The sequence below is a fragment of the Magallana gigas genome, chromosome 1, assembly GCF_963853765.1.
Source record: "Magallana gigas chromosome 1, xbMagGiga1.1, whole genome shotgun sequence".
Lineage (NCBI taxonomy): Eukaryota > Metazoa > Mollusca > Bivalvia > Ostreida > Ostreidae > Magallana > Magallana gigas.
Window position 1 is genome coordinate 22,168,209 of NC_088853.1, and position 11,434 is coordinate 22,179,642.

At 31.0% G+C, this 11,434-nt stretch overlaps 1 long non-coding RNA gene across 1 annotated transcript; it reads left to right on the forward strand.

The window, feature by feature from the left end:
• The first annotated feature begins 6,929 nt into the window (after positions 1 to 6,929).
• On the forward strand, positions 6,930 to 8,968 carry LOC136276475 (uncharacterized). The gene is made up of 3 exons (XR_010714928.1): positions 6,930 to 7,284; positions 7,653 to 7,841; positions 8,006 to 8,968. It is a non-coding gene; the product is annotated as an uncharacterized lncRNA (long non-coding RNA).
• Positions 8,969 to 11,434: the final 2,466 nt, after the last annotated feature.

An 11,434-nucleotide genomic window follows, 5' to 3' on the forward strand; every position in this document is an offset into this window, starting at 1 on the left:
TGGGGAAAAATACTGCTATACTAATTGGGATCATAATTTGGACAGCTGCTGAAGTGAACTTATTTCCAATTGGGAATGGGGACGACTTTTGTTCTGGAGAAGGTACTGATAAATCCTTGAATTACATATTACATCAAACGTACAGTGGAAATGAAAGTTAACTTCGTTTCGAATGTCCTCGAAGATTAATCAACATTTGGTGTAAAATAGTCAAGTTGCACACATTATCGCCCTATTTTATTTGAATATTTTTAAAAAAAAACTTCATAAAAACATTACTTTGTTCAATTGTAGTAGGATTATCAAAAGTACTTACCATAAAATGGCTTTGATTCCTAAAAGGCAACACGCTGGCGTTAAAAGGTCCATTGTTTTAACCCGAGACGTTCCGAGAGTACTCGGAACAAATGGCGGAGAGCACTTGCCAAATGTTCAAACATGGTCAAGAAATTAACGACTTTTTTTCTAGTTAGGCTTTATACATAAAAAGTGAAAAAGTATTTTGAAAACAAGTTCATTTAGAATAATTAAAGGCTAAACAAATTATATATGTTAGATTTTTTGCAATATTGCAAGTTTTCGTTGGTCTCCTAAATGCAGAAAAATAGTCATTGCTAATTATACGATGGAGGCAGATTGAATTCCTTTTTACGAAAAAATATAGACAACAGGCAACTATTGGATGTCAAATAATAGACACATTGATGCATTTTAGGCAAAGACACACCGTTCATTCATTTAAAGATAAGCCAATTACATTTTAGACAAGGTCAAAATAATACGGAGACCAAAATATGTCTCCCTAATCTACTGGTCTCCCTAATAAAGATAAAATAATACAATCGGTCTACCAAATGCATAAGTCAGGTATATATATATATATATATATATATATATATATATTATTGAGAATTCAGACATTCTCAGGGCAGATTAGTAAACCACCCTCCCCTTTAATTAATTAATTGTTAATTAATTGGAGCCAAGGTTGTACTGTTTATTGTTTCTATTTTTTTTTATCTACTATGATAATACATTATCTATTTCTATTTCTATTTTTTAACCGGAGAGTAAAATATTCTGGTAATTCTAGACTTTATGCAAGCCCCGACCGAGGCTGACCGAGTTCAAGCCCAGCTACTGCGCTTGTTGCTCTAAATTATGAAAATTAAGTTCTCAATACAAATGTCACGGACGGTGGAGCTCCAACAAAAGTGAATTTCTCTGTGCTTTATATATATCTATATATATATATATATATATATATATATATATATATATATATATATATTATTCACTATGGGCAGGTATATGTCAATTTGAAAGTTAATGCAATGTTTGTGCTTGTTATGTATGTGTGTATCTATGCAATGTGTATCGTTCCGATCCTCTCAAATTGTCGTTTAACTGTATTCCACCTGTATCTCAAGCGACTGTGTAGTGCGCGGCCAGCACGCTAGGTTCCGTTCGCCATTGAAAGCAAGATTTATACCTGTAGGATGAAGCTAAGTGGACCGAGGTATCGATTTTTTTAATACACATATTTAAATATAAATGATCACGTTTGCTTGTGTATTGAATCGATTCCTTATCTTACGTACATGGTCACAATACAAAATGCATCTGTTCGTCAGTTGAATACATTTTCTTTTTAATTTCCTTTATAATATTGTCTTAATAGGAAATTGTCGGGAAAATACAAAGAATACGAATGCATTGTGGTTAAATTTTTGTTGTTAACGCCAAGCATATAACAATAATATTTCAATTTACATTTTTTTTCAATCACAGCTTTGTTGATTTATAAACGTATTACGAACCCATCACTCTATCGCTATGAATAATTAAAAAACATGCATGTTTCAAACGGTCGCGGGTTTTGTTAAATTACTATATTCGCACATAATTATGTGTTGACCAAATTGGTGCAAATAATGTATTTAGCTGATATAATGTTACAACAAAAAATGTTTTAAAGTAAAAAGATATAGTATTTCAATCAGGCACGCAATTATCATTTTGTTAATTGATTTCTTATTTATTATAAACATATCTGGGAGAAAGAATATCGCTTTCATGTTTAAAAAAGTGCTACAGAAAAACAATTTTCGTACATATGGTTACCGCTTTCATGTTTAAAAAAAGTGCTACAGAAAAACAATATTCGTACATATGGTTACGTCCAGTTTCTGTTGTAAATGCCTAAGATGCACGCGCTTTCATGAATATAGACTGATTTGACACAGAAGGTAACCCGCTTCTAAAAAAACATGGCAGTTGTTTTCTGATACCTATTAAAGGAGTTCTAAAAAACAAAATAAGTTGACTTCTCTTGTATCTATTAAAAAAAATCCCATTATGCGATCGTCGACCTGTTTCGGTAGATGAATTCGAACAAAGATATCATATAGTCGCTTACCTTTAAATGATGATTTGGTATTTATATACGGAGGCTTAAAACTCGACAATCGTGGGTTGTTTTCATTTAAAATGTGACAAAATTACTACATTTAGACCGCACAGCCCAAAATGTTCTACAGAGGTCAATAAAAACATGTATTTCGGACAGTGTAGTTAATAAATTACTGTTACAAATTGTATTGAATAAGGAATTGCCCTCGACGTTTTTTGTGTTTACTCAGAAGAAAGAAGTATATTGTTAAAAAGCATATCATGGCAGTTTTCCTATAGAGTTATGTTATCATACGTTTAGATTCTTGTGTTATGCATTTGTGCATCTGATGATGAAATTGATGAATATATTTTGAGAGAAATGCATTATATATTTTAAGTAGTTACATTTATATCAAGAAGAATAAACAAACGAGTGTGTCATTATAAACAATGCATTTATTGAATGTTAAACTTTTTTTTTCTTTTTTTTCTTTTCATGTAATATATTTAGGAAGGCAATTATGGAATTAGCTCAATTTCCGATATTTAAAAACAAAGAAGTCAATCGTTTCAAAATAGCTAATTTTTGTAATGCAGAAATATATAGATTGTTAGCGTGGATTCACAAACGTGTTGAATCAGCACACTGAGATCTAAATCCAATTTAAATCCCAAGTACAAAAGCATACTAGATATTGTTGGTTGCTATTAACAATGGCATTGTATTTATGTACAAACAAGCTCAACACTTTTTCGATCAGCTAGTGCAACCCGTGCAAATCTTTATGCATCATGTACATGAATCATGAAAAAAATTCAAAGGTTAAACAACAAGTTTTAAAACCCAAAATCTTTTTTGAATTTTATTTTTAAATTCCTAAAGCATTATACTTCTGCAGTTGAAAATTATAAAATGGGTTATCTTTATCTAAAAAGCAGCCGCTAATTGGAATGATTTTTCTTTTTGCAGTTGCATCACTTTATCCAATGTATTTGTAATAAAAAAGTATATTGTCTGTGACGTTTAGTCATTGATGACCTTGAAAACCAGTTATTTGTGCATTTTTATCATTTTTGGACTGACAAAAACGTAAAAAGAATGGTAATATACCTTGCATCCTGTTTTTTTTTAAAGTCAAAACTGGACTTATAATTAAAGCATGACTTATTGTATAACTATAAAAGCAAACTAGAGATTGTTGGTTGCTATTGACAACGAATTTCGTTTATATACAAACTAGGTCAACGATTATTCGATCAGCTAGCACAACACGTACATTTGTCCCCCATTATGTAGATGAATCATGAAAAACAAATTCAAAGGTTAAACATCAAATACTAAAATCAAAGTATTTTTAAAGTTATAAAGCATAGGACTTCCACATTTTAATGCTTATAAAATGCCTTATTTTTATCACTAAATGTCACCATTCATTGCAAGAATATAAGTTTTATCAAATAGCGCATAGCTTCAAAACGTTTATTAAACTTTTTGAGTATTATATACGGTTCCAGCAAAACTAATCAAAGCAAAACTCTTATGAAATTGTTAAGTATGGGACATCTGTCGTCCATGTGATGCAATACTCATCCATTAATTTTAACTTTTTTAAAATCCGCTCTATAATAATACATGCAGCAGGTATTATCAAAATATTTGCTTCTAATGAAGCAAAATCAGTGTCTAATTTTAATGATATTTCTTTTTCAATTACATGTACATTACTTTTTCCAAAATATGTTTTATAAAAAAGTTAACTGGTTATGACGTTGTCATTGTCAATTTTCTCTATTGTTTAATTAACAGAAATGAAAACAAAAACATGTAATTTCATCATGTTTCCTTTGCATTCCGTTTTATGTAGTCAAAACGGGAATAATAAATAAAACATGACATACACGGTATTTTTCGTCTCGGATACTTTCACGGAAGTTTCACATTTTTTTATCGCAATGGTGTACTTAATTGTGTGCTTTAACCTTTTTTTTCGATTTGATATTGCTGTCCTCGTGTCAATATCTTCATTTTGTTTGTTTATTGTCAGACTTATCTTTAGAATTTAAATATCCTATTTTGTTTTGTTTTTTTTAATTCAACGCATTTATACATACGAAAGTGTGGTACAAAGTTTTAGTTTTCAGATCGGAGTTTCAGATTTTAAAGCAGGGTTTTAAACATATTGCTTAAAAATGAAATAAAAAGCTCAGTTGATTCTTAACCAAATAATCACTTCTTATTGACATAGCGCGAGCTATTAAGTTGAATTTGTCTGTCATTAACGTAGAATCATGCGACAAGTTTCTGACCGAAAAAAAAACCATGTTTAATCGTGTTGCGGTTTCATCACTAGTAATTGATTAGAATCAGTACTGTTTTATTTTTTTTTAGAATTTTGTTCATAAGACATCTCGATTAAAAAAAAAGTTGTTTTTTAGTGTTTATTAACACCTCACATACAAGTATAGTTCTGCGACACTCATAGTAATATTATTTTGTTGTATATTCATTTTGTGTCATGTAGCAAATTATTATCATCCAAATTGAAGATAGGTAAAGTTAGCTACTAGTAACTGGCTACTAGTAACTGGCTACGAGAAGTAAGAAAACCTAGCTACTAGTAACTGGCTACGAGATAAAATCAAAGTTGGCAACTCGTAACTGGCTACTAGTAACTGGCTTCGAGAAGTAAGAAAACCTAGCTACTAGTAACTGGCTACGAGATGAAAGAAACTTGGCTTCTAGTTACTTGTTACTGTTCATGTGAGAACACATACCTAGGATTCTTATTTGTGTTCTTAAGATGTACATTGCACTATAACACTGTCAATTGTCAATATATCTCAAGTAGCTGTATATATAAATTGAAGATATATGCCAGACAGAGTTTTCAAATAATCAATGAATTTTCACTTAATAATCATTAAAACCCTCCCTAACACTAGAAGTCCAAACCCAGGGGACACGGTATGCATAAGTCTAAAAGAAGCAATCTTTTTCATCATAACTATGTACTTAATTCATTGGATTAATAACCAGAAGAGAAGATTCAAAAATATTTACTGCATTTATTTAAAGCACCCCTGACAGTAAAACACATGGCCCAGGGGCCATAAACTTCACAAACTAAATACACAGTTGGAGAGGAGACGATTTAAAGAAAAACAAATTAATGCATTTTACAATATAATCATTAGAGCTCCACCCTAACATCAGAACCACTGACCCAGGGACCATGAAATTCACAGTTCTGATGGGTCATTCTTCCTTATTATTACCATATACTTATAGTTCTTAAGCATTATATCCAGTAGCAACGAAAAAAAACATTGACAAATGCTCACTAGCAGAGGAGAAGATTTTAAAGAATTAATGCATTTTCAGCTTACAATTATTAGAGCCCCACCCTAGAGCCAGAACTTCTTAATTACACAATTTTGGTCGATAACGTAATGTTGTTCATTGTTAATATATATTATACTATTACTTTAAAATGTGTTACGTTTATTAATATGATCAGACGTTGTTTTTATCTAGCACAATTTATATAAAACATGTGTTCTACTTACTCTTATTTCTAAGTCGCCATTGTTGCACCGGAAGTTATGGTTAATGTATTCATATGACCTTAGGTCACTCTTTATTTTCGTATGGAAGGCTATTTTAATGATCTTTGATGTAAAATGTGTATTCATTGAAGATGAACAATTCTATATTGTGTATTAATGTATTTATATTTATAATACATATGTATTCATTGTTCTATTATGATCACCGGTGGTTATCCGGTGAGGCTCTGATGGTTTCTATATGGGCACGTTTGTTGCCCCGGTGGATCTAAGTTTCTGTATATACCAAGGGTGGTTTTCTCCAGGGGACTCTCACTTTTACAGCCACTTAGGATAGCCGCATTTTTGTTTGAACCGTGTAAGTATTAATAAAAATAATTATTCCCTTGATTAATTACTTCAGTGGTGATTTTAGGCATTAGGGAATATTAATTAACGGGTTAATCCCTCAATTAATTAGTTTTAATTAATTTTATAGTCAAATTTATCAGTATTCAGTGATAGAAACTTTCAAGAATTTAAAGCAAAGATTAAGTGTTATAGGATACGTATTTTCAGAGGTTATATCTCTGAATATTATAAGTTTTATAATTTATTCGGTATTTTCAGATATTTGAGATTAACCCATCTAAAACAGTAAAGATTACAATTTTGAGAGTAGACTAGAGTTGGATAAATTAATATATATATATATATATATATATATATATATATATATATATATATATATATATATATATATATATATATATATATATATATATATATATATATATATATATATATATATATTTCAATTTTATGTTACTGATGATGGAAAATAATTCTTGTATTTTATGGATTTTAAGCTTATACTTATAACGATATCCATAACTTTCATACTTGAACAAAAATGCCTCTTGAAACATATTTTACAACTACATTTCAATGATTACATAATAACAATAAATATAGGATATAAACAAATAAAAATAAACGGTCAAGTACAGTTTATGTCGACTTAAACAATTATGAAAACAGGAAATAAACTTGTTTAATTTTAAAAACAACGACACACCCACTTGTGAATACTATATTTGAATTTAACAAATTTATATGTCATACACATTCACAGACCGTTTTTTATCAGACGGATTCCTCAATGATGTTTTGATGTTTTATAAAGGGTTTAGTGCTATATTATGATAATGTTGTCTATTCCAGAGTCTACAAGTTCCGGTTTAATGGCCTACTTATCGACTTTGCCGCTGTTGACACTTGTTACCTTTGCTCTTGGAGGAACCATATTATTGTTCCGCTTCATATCCACTCTCTGCTACATCGGTAAAATAAATATTGCAAGCTTAGACTTCAAAAATCAAATATTTGTTTATAGGATGCATTTCAAATAATATTGTGCTTGAATAAGTACAGATAAGGAAAGTGACATGCTATATTAAATATTACTTTTTTCCAAATCATAGTTTTGATAATAAATAAGTAAAAAAAAAAACGGCTTCATATTCACACAGCCATTCATCTATCTATCTATCTATCTATCTATCTATCTATCTATCTATCTATCTATCTATCTATCTATCTATCTATCTATCTATCTATCTATCTATCCATCTATCTATCTATCTATCTGTCTATCTATCATTTATGTATCTAACATTGACCTTTCACTGATAAAAATTGTCAAAATAAAGGACGGAAATACAAAAGGAGACAAGGACATCACAATCGGAAGACGTCTGTTATTTCATCGGAACTGGAGACAGGACCAATGCAAAACGGGACATAATCCTTTCAGAGATATACACTGATCCCCGGTCGTGGAGTTATTGAGGGCGACTACGAACCCATTGACACTCTTGACGATAGATCATATCTTTCCGGTAACATATATATGTTTTTTAAATTGGTGATTATTATATTGTTAATATTGTGATAAAAACGAGCAAAAAAGTACTTATAGTTTAGGAAGCTGTCAAAATTACTCAAAATAATTGTGCTGATTTGTTTAAGATATTCAGACTGTTTTTTTCTACTTTCTCGATAGTGTTTCATAAAGGAGATGAAATAAAGCACTCGCAAGACGAATCCTCTTTTAGTGAGAATACATCAGAAGCAGAGACATGCACATACGAGCTTGAGGGTCGCATCTATTACTGCGTTACAGAGACATCCAACAGTTGTAAGGAAAAAGGTGAATATGAAAAACTTCCAACCACCTAGACGAACATTAAATGAATTTTCTATGTACGATTTTCGATTAAAATAAAAGATGGAAGTATGTAGGTTCTTTGTGCGAAAACAAAAGAAGAGCACGAATATTTGTTTGTTTGTTTTTTGTTTTGTTTTGTTTCTGTTTTTTTGTTTTTGTTTACCTCTATGCCATACAATTGTGAAATGTATTCGCCGAGTTTTTATTACATACAAAAAACTGGTCACGGTGTTTTGTTTAGACGGTGTGCATTTAACGTCCCACATTTTAGCCATTGAATGATAATAAAAATGTTCACACATTTTTCTATTGAATGTTGATTTGTACTTATACATATTGTTTGTCCTATATCCGTTCATGCAGATGTTTTTAATACCACACGTTAATGCAATGGGATATGTGTTTTCTTCTCAACCAGATATGTTATCGGACCGACGGCATACAGATATTAATATTCAGTGTGTATATATATTCTCGTCGAAATATTAATGTTTAGATATATATGCGAGACACCGTTTGACAGTCACACTGTACGGTTTTAGTCAGGTATATGAATAATGAATCTAACAGTCATAAGGTACAATTAAGTGGACCTTTGTAAATGAAAACGTAACGCAACAAATATTGAGGGGTATTTTTTCCCAGTCATGTTTAAAGACATCTGAGTTGGCTAACTGGCACAGGCAGATTCATTTTATGCATTGTAAGAGTTGGCTCATATTTCAACTTGCATTTTATATACCTGCTACGTGCGCTTTAGATTTGAATGCGTATTTACAATGAATGCCAAAAAATAAAATTTTATAAATGCTTCAGGTTTTTGCTGCATATAAATGTATGTATGTAGAGTTGCACAACTTTTTCCAAATGAAAAAAAAGTTTTAAGTTGTTTTTTTATCGTTTTTTGTCAAGTGTTATCCGTATCACATCTAGGTGTAACATAATTTCAGATAGGAGTTTTAACGTATTTGCGTATGTCTTCATGATCTTGCGGGTTTTTACTCTTAACATCTATGTTTGAATTATAAAAGCGTATTTAGGAGAGAACTGCTGAATGTAATGGTTTGATCACTGCACTGATGTATCAACATACCGAATTTAACAAGAAACACGAAAATATGAGAATTTGAGCGGATTATATTCAAGTTTTAAATAAACAGATGATCATTTTAGCTATTCTTAAAGCAAACGTTCACAGATAAGTGTGTCGGTGTTTCGTTTGTGTAATCAGGTCGTGAGATAAAGTTTTCTATTTCCACTAACGCTTACAGATAAGTGTATCGGTATTTCGTTATCTAATAAACCCTTAAAGGGGCATGGTCACGATTTTTGTCAAATTTTATTTTTCTGTTTTTATCATTTGCAATACTCTATGAATGCATTTCTAATGATCAAATGAAATTTGGGTGCCCGTCTTTAAGTTCCAGCAAAGTCACATTTTGATTGACAGCTAAGTGAGCCGTAGATGAAAGAGATATAATATCTGATTAGCACCGACATTTTGGTCAGGCAATGAAAAAGTGGGTTATGTTCTATTTATTTACATCATATTAAATAAAATTTACGCTTCGCTCCCTCTTAATCGCGTAAATTTTACTAAATATGATCGAACTATTACATAAACGCCCTCCCGCGTGTCGAGTGTTAATCCAATCATCAAGGGTCTAGCTTCTTACTCACTTCTGTCTCTTCACACGTTTTGAATCTGTAGTGTTGTAGAATGGAGACAATCGCTAACCGCACCTCAACCTGAGAAAGGCGCATGCCTATACAGCTACGGGGACCATTCCCAAAGGGTAAATAAGCGTATGGGTGCCGCTTAGCCTTGTTTTCCGGAGTGAACCTTTTAATTAAATTATAATTGAATGACCCTAAGAATGTTTATTGATCAGTAAGTATATGCATTTAATAGATAATCATTCGGGATAAATTTTATTTTTACAAGAAAGATAAATACAACACGACAACATTTCTTTTTTTGATTATTAAAACTTTAATAAAGGACAATATACACAAAAACTACACATGTAAAAAATCTATTATGAGGTTAATGTGATGTGTGTTTTTGATAAAAACAAGTTTAAGAATTCAACATTCACTTTTTTATTCATATCCGTTTGAAAATACATTTTATATAATCTATATTTAAGTTGTTCTTTTGATTAGCTCACACAAGTTATAGAGTTATGGCTGATATATAACTTTATCATAGAAATGACATGTAGTGAGATTTATTTATTAGTTATTAGTACTTTTTAGCATTATTTCACCACGTAGTGTGATATCCTTTTATCATATCTTTAACACCATTTCTGATTTAATCATTTTTTTTGTTAAATTATTGATTTTACGTTTATATTGTATATTAGTGTACGTGTTCTAAGGGGTGCTAATCCAAATGTGTGAACGACATGTAGGTTTTCAGTCATTTAGCTAGAACATATGCCGTATGAAATGGTACCTTTCAGGATCAAATCTGGTCGGATTTTCCCAGAACCGTGGGTCCCTGTGGATACTGTACATTGGAAAAGAAATGTCCGTACCTTCGGGAACTGTGTATCCTTCAATCACAATGTCCCTTTCTGCAAGTCTATGAGTTCTGAAAATGGTATTATTTAGTTTATGCAGTTTGTGTGCTGTTAGAATGTTAAGAATAATATAGTTAATGTAAATGTTATAATTATAGGTGATTGAAAATTATGAAATTTCAATCATTCTAGTGGGAAATTTGATATTGAACTGTTATATGTAGCTTCAGATCTGTAGCTCACTGGTCTGTAAAAATGGATGAAAAAATAGATCTACAGTACCTTCCATTGCAAAATGTATATGTTTTATTGCACATCAAAAAAATATGGTTCTTAATTTACGTTAGTTTTGAAATATATATAGCGAACAGAGAAAAAAACTAGATGTCTTTTGACACGTGAGTTTAAATTTACCTGCATGCGGACGGATAAAGCCTCAGAGTCTCACAGAAAATTCTCTCTAGGTACTCCAGTTTCTGGACATTGTCGTAATTAGGTGGTTCCTATCAATGTATGTTAGCCAACTCGTATGAAAGTGAATAGCGATCGTTTTGCATGCGTTTCGCTCGGGTGACATATCAATCAATCAGTTTAAATTTTAGTAATGTAAAAAAGTATCCGTACTCGTAATATAAATGTTGTGCTCTTATTTGTTAAAGAAAAGAAGCCATAGATTGCAATAATGTATTGCATAATAATCAATACAATAGTGTGAGATCCGCAAAAATATCAGAAT